Source organism: Stegodyphus dumicola, chromosome 8, assembly GCF_044657685.1.
Source record: "Stegodyphus dumicola isolate Sdum_Otavi_A_Nest chromosome 8, ASM4465768v1".
Classification (NCBI taxonomy): Eukaryota; Metazoa; Arthropoda; class Arachnida; order Araneae; family Eresidae; genus Stegodyphus; species Stegodyphus dumicola.
Window position 1 is genome coordinate 102912294 of NC_140775.1, and position 15738 is coordinate 102928031.

Below are 15738 nucleotides of genomic sequence, written 5' to 3' on the forward strand. Positions count from 1 at the left end.
TGCAGTAATATTTCGCAAAACGAACGTGTTGCTGAAGTGAATCATTTGTTATGTGTGAAATTTGGTTCCCCTTACTTAATTGTGGGAATGTATTTAGCCTGATGCAGAAGCGCTGAATATCATTAAAATCTTCAAAGAGTATTAAAAACACGAGCAACATTTGAAATACAAAGAATTTACTGATTTATTTAATTATAAAATTATAATTTATATATGTACACAAGTATTCAGTTTCACAGTTTTTTGTTTGTTTTAATTTCAGTTTTAAATTTTAATAATTTAAATTTCAGTTTCATATAAATTTTTTAAGACTGGAAATTGAAAACTCAGTTGTCCTTTATTTTCTTCTGCCATTGTTTTCATAAGAACTTCTTATTTCACGAAGTTGTCCTAAGTGGTCTCTCTCTTCTTCAGAATGGTCCTGAATGAAGAGCTTGGTTGTGATCTGGACTTCGTGGTACTCCTGTTTACGTAAACATTCACTTTTAGAAATATGAGTGTTATTTCACTTCTTTAAAAGGGCCTTGATTGTTAGAGTTATCATAAATTCTTTTTGTTTTCTTCTTCCTCACCAGGAGAAACTTTTCTGAAAGCTGTCTCAAGTTCTTGATCTAGGAGGGCTTACAGTTCTTCAGTCTAATATAATATTACGAAATGTGTCTATTTGTTCTTTTTCTGGCTAATTATCTTTATATATGCATAAAACATTTATGATTAAATTTCATTAAAATAGAAAGTGAAACAAATTTAGCTCCGTGTGTAGTTTGTGAAGAAAATTACCGTCCATTCACAATTCAGGACTGGGTTCGCTATGCGGGACACATTTTAATCCGTGGACGCTTCGTTATGCGGGGCGTACATTAGGCAAAGCGTTCATTATGCGACACACCACTCTACAAAATTAAAAATTGCCGAACGGAATAATTATCAAGAAAAGTAGAAGTGAATTAAGATGTGTTATTTTATAGCTCGACGATAATCAACTGGGCAATTATTGAATGAATAAAATCTCTGGACGTTGATTGTTTATCCTAGATTCAGTTCTGGCAACTAAATGAATAGCTTAATGTGAATCTCATAGTTTTTCCATATGCAACATGAATACAAGTGGATTTTGCTCAAAACATTTTTCTGCGAAGGCATCCTTTCTAAAGTAGGCAGTCCTTGAATACTTTGCCGCAAAATATATACTATTCTTGCTAATCTTCACACTGACTATTTTTAGAGGGCCAGTTTCGTTCAATACCTTCTTCCAATTTAACATTCAAAATGAAGAAAATTATATCTGCAGTTAAATGCTGTTTCCCAATTTGGAATTTTTGGTTTAAAAATTATATATTTCGTTGTTATGTAATGCCAGATAAATTTATGGTACAAAAGCTTATAAAATGAATAGTGAAGATAAATAGTAATAATTAGTCTCGCAATTTAAATTTATTATGTGTTCTTGTGTAATATAATTTTCAGTTTCCTTTTTTTTCTCTGCAATTCCGAGAGTAAGCTGCAATAAACGATCCAGTAATATATTTTATATCAATCACTTTGCTCCAATTAATGAAAGAGACCAACAAAATCCTGTTTTCCAAATCTAGGCGATCATTAATGTAGTTTTTAACTTCAAATTAAAGAGCTTTCAATCCATGTTAAGGGTTTTCTACTGTGAATTTCCCCCCTTTTTCCTACAGATAATGATGCTAATCTACTAGGTTTACTAAGCTTTTCTCCAAAAGCCCCACTATCGGAACTACCTTTAAGTTACTTTATCGATAAGGTTTATCCTATGTTTCTGACAGTTATCTTTAGTTAAAGCTGTTTTCCTATCATTCATAATTCTAGCTTACAATTTCCTACCAGACTGTGTTTTTAGAATCGCGTTCAATGCAAATGAGTAAGAGCGGTATTTAAGTCGAAGTTCCACTGACTTCGTTAGAGAGCCGGAGTTTCTGACCAGCGCGCGTTCGCCTTTTGGCTACGTCTCTCTTTAGCTATTACTACACTCGGCCGTATTTCAGGCCCTTTATAGCTTCGCCATTTGATTTTTAGAGGCCAACTACTTAGAAACCCTTGATAGCTTCGGCTATATCTTTTAGTTAAGCATTAGTTAAGTTTTATTTCTGATTGAGTTCCAGCCCAAGTGGAGGTTTACTGTACGCTTTGAGAAAGGAGCCGACTGTACATTCTTATTTTGAATAATAAAGAGTAATTAACCCTTCTTGAGTTTTACGTCTCTGTTCCCGAACTTTATCTGTTCACGAGGTTCCTGCATATTTAGCTGTTAGATAAAAGAGTGGAACCTCACAACCTTATAACTATGCACTGGTCGCATGTCTCTTGGGTCTGTCCTTGAGAAGTAAAGCAAATATTTATCTAAAGACGTAAAGCTTGTCAACCAGCAGGGGAGGAAGACATGCCTTAAGTTCAATTTGTTCCAGATTATTACAGGAAGAGAAGAACTTTCTAGTGCCGGAGCCGTCCATCAGAAGAGAATGTGCGGGAGTGGGATACAAGGCCACCACTCACTGTGCATGTGCACAGTGTATGAACGTCATCAAATTTCCTGCGATTTTCGCTGACTTTTCACTAAGCTGTAACTGAATCGCAATTCCAAATCGAAAATTATTTGTAGTGTACACTTTCATCTATCAAACGAAACATAAACCAATTAATTCTCTATGTTTCATGGTTGCGAAGATCTAAGCTTTTACGTTATAAGGTATTTCTCCCTCCTTCCTAGCGTGCCTTCGTGGTGTAGTGGTCTGCACGCTGGGCCGGTATTCCAGAGGTCCGCGCTTCGATTCCCGGCGAAGGCGATTGCTAATTTTTCAATTCTCCTGCTTCCAAAAATAAAATCCTAATGTCTCTACAACGTAACCCGCAAAAGCGTCATAATGTTCCTTTTCCACATACCACCACATAGGAACGCAAGTATACATTAAAACGCACACGAACGTTTTCAAATATTTGGGTGCTTTTTGAGTTTTGGTGCCTATTAGGTGCGCCGATGAATGTTGTGGTTATCATTCACAGTCCAAAATGTTTACAACAACGGGCAGAGAGCACAGACGTTATAAGCAACAGAATAATCGAATGGGCGGAGTATGAGTTCCCACATGTCGGAGAGAAGAAACTGTGATGATCAGCTCTACAATAACATTGAATTTTATGGCGCTTACTTCCCAACTATTCTTGATTATTTAAATCAGACGTTGTATGTGTTATGAGATTATAAAATTCATAGCTTTTATAAATAATATTCATATACCTCATAGTATAATTTTTGCTGTATTTTGGGCATTTGTTCACAAATAATCTTGTTTTCGTATAAACTCATTTACTTGGGTAAAATAGTAAAATTGTTCATTCTGAAAGATTATGTGATTCTAAAAATTTAAATTCTAATAGCAATCTTAGAAATCGAAAAAAATGGCAGTTTGTTCAGCACTGATTTCAAATGAAAATTCTATGTGTATTTCGATTGCCATTGAAATTATCCTTTTTATTCAGGAGCAAACTATGCTGCCTGTAAATTATGCGCTTAGCAGTATAATTTGCTGTCGTAAGAAGGAGTTTCAAAATTAACTAAATCAAGATTTCATCTAAAATCATCGCCGAGAAAAATTGTTTAGTTCGACAAATAAATTTAAATGGACTCCATGTTTCATTTAAGTTTCTCTTACTCCAATTGTTCTGCGTACAAAATGTAGCTAAGGATATTCTTAAAGATTTAAGTATAGTTACTTTTAAACATGCATATTTTTATAAATTCTTTATTTATTACCTTTGTTTATTATTTTCTTGTTCTGATACAGTTTTTAGAAGTGTAAATTTAATTAATATTTAGTTAATAATCATATATAATATTGTTGCGTGCGTACGGGTTCGTTTGAATTGAATGCACAAGTCCGATGAAAAATGGACAAAATTTTATTATTATCACAATAAAAATGCTTAAATTCCCTCAGATATTCTTTCAATAATACAATATCTCACAGTAGTTATCTTTCAACTACTCAAAAGTTCAACAAAAGTTAATTCAAAACAGCTAAAAGAAAGCTAATCCGCGAATTCGCTACAATCAATAAAAGCAGTTTTCTAAACAACAGCAAACTAAGTAACTACTACGAACTGCGAGGTTTCCCTCTTTTTATAAGATTTTAAAATCGCGTGCGAGAATTTTCTATTACTTTCTCGAAATCAAAAAGAGATATTTATTAAATGTTAAATGCACGCGCTCTTGTATTTTCAATTTTCCGGCTTAGCTTTCTTTTAATATTCCTCACGCGCTTCACTGCGCGGGAAATAAAACCATTTTTTTTTTTTTTTTTTACAATTCAACTAACATTAATTATTTAAATGCCAAATTCTTAACACTGCCCCCTTCCCAAGGACTGCACGTCCCGGGCAGTACAATCCCTGGGCAGGAAGCCAAACTTACAACTGTGGCATAGTGCAATAATAAGCATTACATTACAGTAATAAACAACATGAACAATAAATGCAATAGCTAACCTTAAACAAAACAAATGCTAAATACAAATCAAATACAAAATACAAATTACAAATCAAATACAAAATACAAAATACAAATCAAATACAAAATACAAATCAAATACAAAATACAAATCAAATACAAAATACAAATCAAATACAAAATACAAATCAAATCAAATACACGTTTAGAAACAAAGAGGACCATGGTCTTACACTATTTACAATTATTTACATTACGTACCATGGCCATAGTAATGAGCTAACCTGTCGTAATGAACGACTTTAGGCTTAGAGTTCGAAGACTTACGGATCCGAACCACGACGTCATTCAGCCTGTTTAGGACCGTGTACGGACCATCCCAATGTGACTGTAATTTCAGACAAAGTCCTTTCCGTCGAGTCGGATTCCATAACCACACCTTGTCTCCTTCGTGGAATTGATGTTCAGCAGCTCTTGTGTCGTAGCGGGTGTTCATCTTCTCCGTCGCCAAGTTGACTCGCTCTCGTGCAAAGTTGTGCATCACTTAAAACCGGGCTTGGAGATCTTGAATATATTCCTCAGGCGATGAAGGAGCATCCGGAGGGCCACCAAACAAGAGATAACAAGGCAGACGAAGGTCACGACCGAAGAGCATCTGTGATGGGGAATAGCCGGTAGTCTCGTGGACAGCACTGCGGTAAGCCAATAAAAACAGTGGTAATTTCTTGTCCCAGTCCTGTTGGTTTCTGGAAACCACTAATGAGAGGTTATTAAGGATGGTTCGATTGAACCTCTTCACCATGCCGTCCGACTGGGGATGTAATGGCGTCGTTTGGGTTTTGTCAATGCCGAGTAGTTTGCAGAGTTCTTTGATTACTGCCGAGGCAAAATTCCTTCCCTGATCGGAATGTAACTGAAGAGGCACTCCGAACCTGGATATCCAGTGTTGTATCATCACCTCAGCTACTGTGACAGATCAGGAATAGAATACGTCTCAGGCCACTTGGTGAAGTAATCAATGACAAAGAGTATATATTTGTTGCCATCATCAGTTCGTGGCAGAGGTCCTAAGATGTCAAAAGCGATAAGTTTTAAAGGCGCACCTACGTTGTAACGTTGCAACTTGCCTCGGCTGCGTTTTCTCGGTCCTTTTCTACCTGCACAGGCATCGCAAGCTCGGCACCACTTTTGCGCGTCCTCCTTTGCATTATTCCAGTAAAAGCGCTCACGAACTCTCTGTAAGGTCTTCATTATTCCAAAGTGAGCTCTCGTAGGGCTGTTATGTAGTTCTTTAAGGACATCAGGAATGCGGGATCTTGGAAGTATCAGCTGCCATCGGAGCGTCTTCCCATCATCCGATTCGAACTTCCGGTAAAAGACGCCGTTTCGAATGTGAAGTGAATCCCAGAGTGCCCAATATTGTTTTGTTGTAGGACTACAGATAGAAATATCCTGCCAGGTAGGTTTTCTGTTTGATGACTCCATTAAATCAATTATGGGTTTAATGTCGCGGTCTTCCAGCTGATCTTTCGTGACTTCATCATCATTCCACGGTTCTCGATCAGCCGATGTTGATGTTGTAATTCGTCTTGCGACCGGAGTCAGCAGCTCGTATTTCGCTTCCACCCTGGAACAATATCGGCAGCTTTCTTGGCAAGGTCTTCTAGACAGGGCGTCGGCGTTCCCGCGTGATGATCCCTTACGATGACGGATAGTGATGTCATATTCTTGGAGTCTCTGTATCCACCTGGCTATTTGACCCTCAGGATTCTTGAAATTTAAAAGCCAGGCCAATGAGGCATGGTCCGCGCGGAAGAGGAATTTTCTGCCGTATAGATAATGATGGAAATGCTCTACGGCTTTAACTATAGTAACTCTTTCCTAGTGACACAGTAATTCATCTCCGGTTTAGACAGACACTTGCTCCAGTAAGCTACTACACGTTGTTGGCCGTCTATTTCTTGGGACAAAACAGCACCGACACTTTCATTGCTCGCGTCCGTGTCGAGAATAAATGGTCTGTCGAGCTGAGGATATGTCAGGTTTGGAGCAGATGTTAAAGCTTCCTTTAAGTTGTTAAATGCATCCTCGCATTCCTTTGTCCACAAGAACCTTTGCTTTCTCTCTGTCAGCTCGTAAAGGGGTCTTGCGATGGAAGAAAAATCCTTCACTAATCTCCTATAGTAGGTGCAAAGCCCTAGGAAGCTTCTCAACTGATGGATATTTTCGGGACGTTTCCAGGATTTAACGACTGACACCTTTTCAGGATCCGTGCACACACCTTCTGCAGAGATGACATGTCCCAGGTAAGTCACTTCCTTTCGGAACAAATTGCATTTAGCGGGACTGAGCTTCAAATTGGCCTCTTTCAGTTTCTGAAGCACCTTCTAAAATTTTCTAGATGCTCTTCAAAACTCTTTCCGACGATGATGATATCGTCCAGGTATATCAGACAGACTTCGTAGGAAAGACCTTTCAAAACAGTCTCCATAAGGCGTTCGAATGTTGCCGGCGCATTACACAGTCCAAACGGCATCACCTTGAATTGCCAAAGCCCTTGATCCGTAGTAAATGCCATCTTTTCTCGGTCTTCAGGGTGTATTTCTACCTGCTAATAACCACTCTTTAAATCAAGTGTTGAGAACTACTTGCATCCAGAAAGAGTGTCTAGAATATCTTCAATTCTAGGAAGAGGGTAACTGTCTTTCTTCGTAACCTCATTCAACCGGCGATAGTCAACGCAAAATCTTGTTGATTCGTCATTCTTTCTGACAAGAACGATGGGAGATGCCCATGGACTTGCTGAAGGCTCGATGACATTGCCGTCTTCCATATCCTTTAAAAGTGATCGTACCTCTTCCTGTTTAACAATCGGTAGACGTCTTGGATGTTGCTTGATCGGAGGCTGATCGCCGGTATCAATTCTATGTTGTGTCAAACTGGTTCGACCCACGTCAGAAGACGAGCGGGAGAAAACAATTGAAGATCTTTAATGACGCGATCGGCAGCATTCCTCTCTTCATCGTTTAATTGCGCATTCTGCAATAACTCAGATGTAATTGATGACACGGATTTTGGGATGTTACTCTTTCTTTTAACGCTGGTTACTGGAGTACATGCTGCAACCACTTCACCTTTCTTAATAACTCTCGCCTTCTCAGTTACATTGGCGACTCTCACCGGGATAACCGTTCTGGATAGGTCGACGAGTGTTGAGGCTACCAGTACTCCTTCCGGGCTATTACAGTTATTGGGATATTCTATGATGCCGTAGCGGAAATTTCTATTTTCGGCTATGGATCCAGGAAGTAAAAACTCTGTTCTTGCGGGTATTGTGATATCGTCTTGAGCTATAATTTTGTGGATAGATTTCACTCCATCATTATTTCCGAATAGGGCTATGTCCTCAGATGTAGAATGCAATTCGTTATTTTTAAAGTCTAAGGAAAATTTGTATTTCCTTAGAAAGTCCAATCCGAGTGTGCAAGAATCAGTGATCTTTGCTACATATGCCGTGTGATGGTAAGCGGCACTTCCAAACGTGATGTTAACGTTTACTTTTCCGTCGATGTCGATCTTCTCACCGGACACAGTCTGGAGGGTAACGCAGGGCGGCGTCCAGATAAGTTTGTTTCCCAATTGTTGAGCCAAATCTTTTCGGATGATGGTAACGTTGGCTCCTGTATCTATCGTCATATTGCAGGGAACTCCATTAATATGTCCTATTACGAAAAGTCCATTACTGCCGCCTCTCACTGCAGAAATTTGAAGTGCTTTATACTGGGGCTTTTCATTATCTGGCAACCTCCGCCCCGCGAGATGGCGACTAATTAGTTTCCCTGCTGCTTGCTAAGAGCGGTCTTAACATCCATGCCCTGGGGTGTTCTGCAGTTCCGCCGTATGTGTCCTTCAGCTCCACAGTTCCAACATTTGAAGGTCGGTTTCTTTTGATTGATATTAAGTCATTGAGTTGTCTGGTGATATCGTCTAAACGAACAGTGACTTGATCCCTTGGCTCCTGGACATATGCAGCTCTGATTGGGTGGAGGTCTCTACAAGTTTCTTGCTGTGCCGCCTCGAATTTCATGGCGTACACTAGAGCGCTTTTTAAATCTTTTACACACTCCATTCGTAGAGCTTTCTGTATTTCAATATCCCGGATGCCGTCGATAAAGTATTGCAAGGACAGGATTTGCCTTGTTTCTGTCGGGCATTCCGAAAAGGCGAGATGGGACGCCTTTCAACATCCGTGGCGAGCTCTTTAAATATTTCGGTAGGCTTCTGTTGACGAGATTTTAATTGGAGCCTGTTGTAGTCTTTTAAACACTTCTTCCCAAAGCGCAGCTCTAAGGCGCCGGACACAGCTTCGAAATCTAACCTTTTGTTTTCGGGAAGAGTCTGAAGGATATCCGCTGCTTCGGCTCTTAAAGAAGCGGCGGGATGACAGGCCTTATCTTGGGAATCCCATCCAATCGCATCCGCCACGATAGAAAATTGTGTCTTATACACCTGCCAGGAGGTCTTCCCATCATATGTCGATAGCTTTAGAGAGGGACGAGCAGGCATGGGTAGAAATTTTAAACCATCCGAAGTGCTCCCTGCCGTCGCTACGAATTTCTATCAACTTCTCTGGCAACTGCAGAAACCCTGTCATCAATCTGTTGTTGGACGGCAGAAACTCTTTCTTTTATCCGTTGTTCCAAAGCTGAAAATCCATCTTCTATTTGATCGTTCACTGAAGAAACTCTATAATCGGTTTGTTGTTCTACGGCCGAAACTCTCTGTTCTATTAGTTGTTTGACAGAAGAAAAGTTTTCTTCAATTTGCCTAACTTTGTTTTCAATCGCGTCTATTCTGCCTTCTATAGCTTCAAATTTGTTTTCTATTATGCATGTGATTTCTTTCTTAATTTCCTCTTGGCCCACTTTCATTTCTGCTTTAACAGCTTCCATTTCCTTTTTAACGGATTCTTCCATCTTTTTCTGACCAGCTTTCATCTTTTCCTGACCAGATTTCATCTCATCTTTCATTTCTTCTTGTCCCGCTTTCATTTCCTCCTTAAACGAGGTAAAGGCTGATATCAACTGCCTCAACTGTTCTTCCATCGTTCTTGTTATTGGCATTCAAATCCCACTTCTGACACCAAAAATTGTTGCGTGCGTACGGGTTCGTTTGAATTGAATGCCCAAGTCCGATGAAAAATGGACAAAATTTTATTATTATCACAATAAAAATACTTAAATTCCCTCAGACATTGTTTCAGTAATATAATATCTCATAATAGTTATCTTTCTACTACTCAAAAGTTCAACAAAAGTTAATTCAAAACAGCTAAAAGAAAGCTAATCCGTGAATTCGCTACAATCAATAAGAGCAGTTTTCTAAACTACAACAAACTAAGTAACTACTACGAACTGAGAGGTTTTCCTCCTTTTATAAGATTTTAAAATCGCGTGCGAGAATTTTCTAGTACTTTCTCGAAATCAAAAAGAGATATTTATTAAATGTTAAACGCACGCGCTCTTGTATTTTCAATTTTCCGGCTTAGCTTTCTTTTAATATTCGTCACGCGCTTCACTGCGCGGGAAATAAAACCATTTAATTTACATTTCAAATAACATTAATTATTTAAATGCCAAATTCGTAACAATATTAATGATTCATATGTCTCAAACATATATATAGTCAATGCGGAATCTTTACTTTCAAACTATGAATTTTATATACAATATAACATCCAAGAAACGATAACCAAGTTGTATTGATTTTAAGACATAATCATAGCTTCACTAAAAGTCTAACACATTTGGAAAATGTGACACAAAAAGAAAACTTTTATATACTTGCAAGTCAGATATATTAGAGTTGAAAAAAAAATCGTTAATCTGCTAAATTATCATTTCCCTATTATTTATAACATGCAGTTCCAAAACGCATTCTAATCTGTGAATATCGATGAACTAAAAGCGCATTTTTTCGTTGAGATACCAATGTAACACCAAACTAATGTTTATGATTGGATAGATTTCCTCAGATTCATCATCATTGCCGTAATCTTTCAGGGGAGAGGGGGATGTACGATATTAAACACCTTTTAAAACTGCCGCAACCTTTCAGGGGAGAAAATGTACGATATTCTACACCTCTTTAAACTTTCATTAGCCCAAAAGGCTGCTAGTTTAGAAACGCGATTTGGCGTTGCTTCATTTTAATTTGTCTTAACTCGATTTTGCCGTTAATTCACTTTAATGTGTTATTTTACTCTTTGTCCAAGTTTTATCCATTACTTACCATTTACATTTTACCATTCATCATTTATATTATCCAAGTTTTATCCATTACTTATCATTTCGCTTTATCACTGGCATGCGACATTACTGCCCCACTGATTTGATATTACTTGAAAGTGATATCCAGCCTTTAAAACTTAGAAGAAACAAGTTACTTGCGAAGTATTATAACAAGCTCTACAGTTTTGGCGTTCAAAATAGCACTGGAATTTAGCTCAGTAGTAGTAACCGCGGGTAACCGGGCGGCGGAAGTGTCGTCACATAAAAGGGGCATAATATCCGGTATCTTGGATCACGTGACAACAGGAGGTGATGTAGACGAGTTGGATGATGAGATGATGTAGAGGAGTAGTCGTGTTTAGTTTCGTTTTTATTGTATGGCAACGTTTCGTTTTTATTGTATGGAATTGCCACATAATAAAATGTTGTCAGAAAAAATAAAAGTTTTATTACGTGGCAATGACGTCTTGAATCACGTGTTTGAGATGATATATTAAATAATTAAAAATGATGGTTAATAATTTGTAGGGTTTATATTTATTTTAACTAACATTTATTTTAAGTTTAAACTACCTTTCCTGTCAAGCCTTACTTTCCCCTGGAACTGCCAATGCCAGAGTATGTAAATTTTAGTAGAACGCCCAAGGATTCAAATTATCAGCGGAAGTATTCTGAGTTAAATAGAAAGGAAACGAGTTCGAGGTGTGTTGTTCTTACTTCACGAGCGCGGAGGTAGTTAGTCAGAAATTGAAGAACCCCGCGTTTCGGCCTGTGTGCTTGCCTGGAAGTATTGTTAATCGTTCAACGTGATCTTCAAGTTTGCTGAATTAGCAGCGGTATTGTAAAACGCGGTGAGGTTAGTTACTTTTAGAGAGCCTCGTAGTTAGAGTCTTGTCTTTAGTTTCTTTTCAGGTTATTATTTTTATTTGACCGCCGAGTTGGCGTAGTTTGTGAGCGTCAAGAGCACGCACTTGTAATTTATTACGTTGAATAAAAAGGGGACTTAAACCCTTAACAAGACTCTGTCTTTTATCCAGTTTTAACAGTCACCTCTTGGTTGCGTGCAAGTTGGAGGCGCGCAACACTACATTGGCGCCCGAACACTTATCGAACTGAAATGGCCGAAAATTGGATGGAAGACGCTGGACAACACCAAGAAATGACAAGCCAATTGGAAGGATTTGGATACCTGGTCCAGACTTTGAGAGCGTCAATCAAGCCAAACGTCCATTTCGACGGAAAAAATTCGGTGGCGGTATTTCTAGAAGGTCTAGAAAACCACTTTCAGCTCTACCCTGTTCCTGAAAGACAAAAAGTTGCCATCGCCACATCCGCACTAAGAGGACAGGCCGCGCTATGGTGGAAAAATATAGGCAAATTTTTATTAGGGGAATTTGGAAGCCAGACATATACATTTGAAAATTTCAAAAAATCCTTAGTAACGGCCTTCCCCATAGTGAAAGATCGAGCAAGGCTGGAAGCCGAACTATATAGTTTCTATCAACGGGATATAGAAGATTTGACGGACTTTATTCTACGAAAAATTAAGCTGACGGATATGCTGTATGGGAAGAAACCCGATGCGGAGATTATTGAAGTAATCTTACCAAGATTGTTACCCGCTGTTCAAGACTACTTCGAAATTAGAAACCCAAGCACATTGCAGGAGCTCTTCGAATTGGCGGTGAAGTTTCAAAATCGCAGAATAGCGGAAAAAGCTAGAGGGGCAACATATTCTCAAAGTACGCGAAGGAAATCTTCAAATGAGGAAACCAGAAATGGAAATCGCTCTTATGGGGGAAAGAGCTATCAAGCTAACTCATCGAAACTCGAAGGTCAAGGCCCAAAAAGAAAATTCGAAAATAAACATCCGCGTACCCAGAAGGCACAGATTGAAAGGAAAGCTTTAAACGAGTAGAGGGGCCTGTGAAAGGGAGGGTCCAGACCCCGGAAGTTTTAAAAAAACCCTCAAAAAGACATTTAAATACGGTCATCGTAAAAAACACACATCTACCAATTATACAAGTCCTGGTTGGCGATGTACCAGTAGAAGCCCTCATCGATACAGGAGCAGAAGGGAATTTTATGAGCGAAAATTTCTTCAAAAAGAATTTTTATAGGGTACGATTATTTAAAACCAAAAATACGGAAATTATAGCGGCGCAAGGAAAAACATGTCACTGCATCGGGAAATTATCATTAAACATACAGGTAAAAGAGGAAAGCCTCAAAGTATTAATTTTTGTAGTGAAGAATCTGCAAAATCCTCTTATTTTAGGTATGGAGTTTTTAAGGGCCGCGAGGGTCAAATTGAATTTTCAAGACAGTTCCGTGGTGCTGGAGATGGACCAGAGGGTGGTGGAACCTGTGGAGAAACCGCAAGTGGACCTTAGCCATCTGAATGACCATGAAAGGCAAGCAATACAGCAAGTGGTGAGTAATTTTTCTAACTTGTTTTCAGAAAAGCCGGGAAATTGTCAAATAGTTACGCATAAGATACAATTAAGTGCCGAAAAACCTTGTAAGACTAAACCTTATCGGTACGACAAACAAAAAGACGTAATCATAGAACAACATATTCAGGAGATGTTAAAGAATAAAATAATAACGCCCATAAATAGTGAGTACGCGAGTCCAGTCGTACTATGTAGGAAAAAGAACGAGTTTCCTCCTTCGGATAAAAGGGGTTGGAGGTTTGGAGGTTTGCTATCGATTACAGAAAACTAAATAGTATTACTAAATTTCCAGTTTACCCTTTGCCGGTTATAGAGGAAATTATTAGACAGATCAAATCGACAAGATACATGTCTACTTTGGACTTAACGTCTGGCTACTATCAAATAGCCATGAGACCCGAAGACGTACATAAAACCGCGTTTATAACAAAATCGGGCACTTATGCATTTTTACGCATGCCCTTTGGGTTGTGTAGGGCCCCATCAACATTCCAGAGAGCTATGGACATTGTTCTAAAGCCTGTCCTAGGAAAATCAACTTTAATTTATCTAGATGATATAATTATAACGAGTAGTACGTTGGAACAACACATTAATCATCTAGAACAAGTTTTTAAATTATTAAAAGAGGCCGGTCTTACAATTAACGCCTCAAAATGCAAGTTCGCAACTAAAGAACTTAAATATCTCGGTTATAAAATTTCGCAAAAGGGTATAAGTAGTAAGCGCGGGTACTCGTGCTACGGAAGTGACGTCACAGAAAAGGGGCGTGGCCTCTGCCATTTTGAATTTCTCCGGAAGTGTCGACACCAGCGCCATCTTGTATCACGTGTTGGAATGACATCATTAAACTTTCGTTTTTATGGTGTGGCCACGATCTTTTCAAAGTTTTTATTTTTTGTGGCATCGTATATATATTTTTTAGGCTTTCTGGCAACGAACTCTTGAACCACGTGTTTGGAATGACATCACTTTAATTTATTATTTTTAATTATTTGGCATGTGATTAATATTATTTTGTTATTTGATTAATTTTTAATACGTCATTAATTTTAACTTTTTAATTATTAACTATTTAGTACATCATTATTTTACTTATTACCTTTAATGATTTTTTGTGGAAATTAATATTATTTTCCCTGAATTTTAAAAGTAACTCCACCGCTGGGATTCGAACTCGCTATCTCTGGGATGGGAATCTAGCGCTTTACCGCTCGGCTACCCTGTCCTCTTATCAGACTTGTTATTTGAAACTCTCTTTGTCCCTTTGAGTTTTTGCACCATTGATGACATAAGGCTGAAAGTCTGTGCATGCGCTTTGACATGAAAACCGCGTCACACATTTGTTTTTACACGACGGCTAGGATTTCTTTTGGCTTCTTAATCATTACTTTATTCATTGCTGTTTTAAATGTAAGATTTTCCCACGGTTTAATTTTTTTTATTATTAAGATATTTTTAATTGTTTTCAATTTTCATCTCATTCTTACTTTTTTAAGTTATTAGTTAATTTATTAATTTTTATTTTATTTTTTTCCCTTTCCCAAACATAAATTTTATTTTTAACTTCAACAAAAGTGAATTTAAATTTTCTTTTTACTTTTTATCTTGCAAAGTTTATTTTTTTTATATTTAATTTTCTTTTTGGTTTTACAAAAGTAATATTTATTTTTACGAATTGAATTTTTCCTTTTCACTTTTTTATTTCGCAAAAGTTTTTTTTTTTTTTTTTTTCCAAAATTTTTTCCTTTTTGTATTTTTACTTTATTTTAATTTTTTGTTTAACTTTCTTTTTGGTTTTACAAAAGTAATATTTTTCTTTACGAATTGAATTTTTCTGTTTCACTTTTTTATTTTGCAAAAGTTTTTTTTTTCCCAAAATTTATCCCTTTTCGTATTTTTACTTTACTTTATTTTAATTTTTTGTTTAAACTTTTTTTTGGTTTTACAAAAGAAATATTTATTTTTCCAAATTTAATTTTCCTTTCCGCTTTTTATTTTAAAAAAAGTTGTTACTACATTTTTAACTTAATTTTTTTACAAAAGTAATATTTAGTTTCATAATTTTAATTTTTTTTGAGTTTTTGGTTTACACAAATGTTTTTTTGTTACATTTTTATTTTACCCTAAACTTTTTTCCCTTGTTTTAAATACAATACGATGTTACATTTCCATTTCTCCAAAAGTAAACTTACCTACATTTCTGTGTCTTTGAAATTTTAAGCTGGGATTTACATGCATATAACTTCACTAGATAATATTTTCTGTAACATTAAGCCAATATACACAATGCTCTTTCTATATAGTTTAACTGGAATACTACATTTCTTACTTTTTTTACTACTAAGTTGGAGATACTCAGAACTTTTCCTTCTAATGCCTGTATTAACTTTTTTGGCCAACTATACAAAACTTTGTTGATTCCCTTTTACACGTCTTACTTTTATTGAAAGGATTCACCAAACTATGTCTGACAAATGTAATTTTTACACTTTCCATTTACACATTTACCCTTATATTT

At 37.2% G+C, this 15738-nt stretch overlaps 1 long non-coding RNA gene across 1 annotated transcript in view; it reads right to left on the reverse strand.

The window, feature by feature from the left end:
* LOC118199027 (uncharacterized) overlaps window positions 1–15738 on the reverse strand; it is an 82481-nt gene that overhangs the window by 21223 nt on the left and 45520 nt on the right. The gene's annotated exons all lie outside the window — the stretch shown is intronic.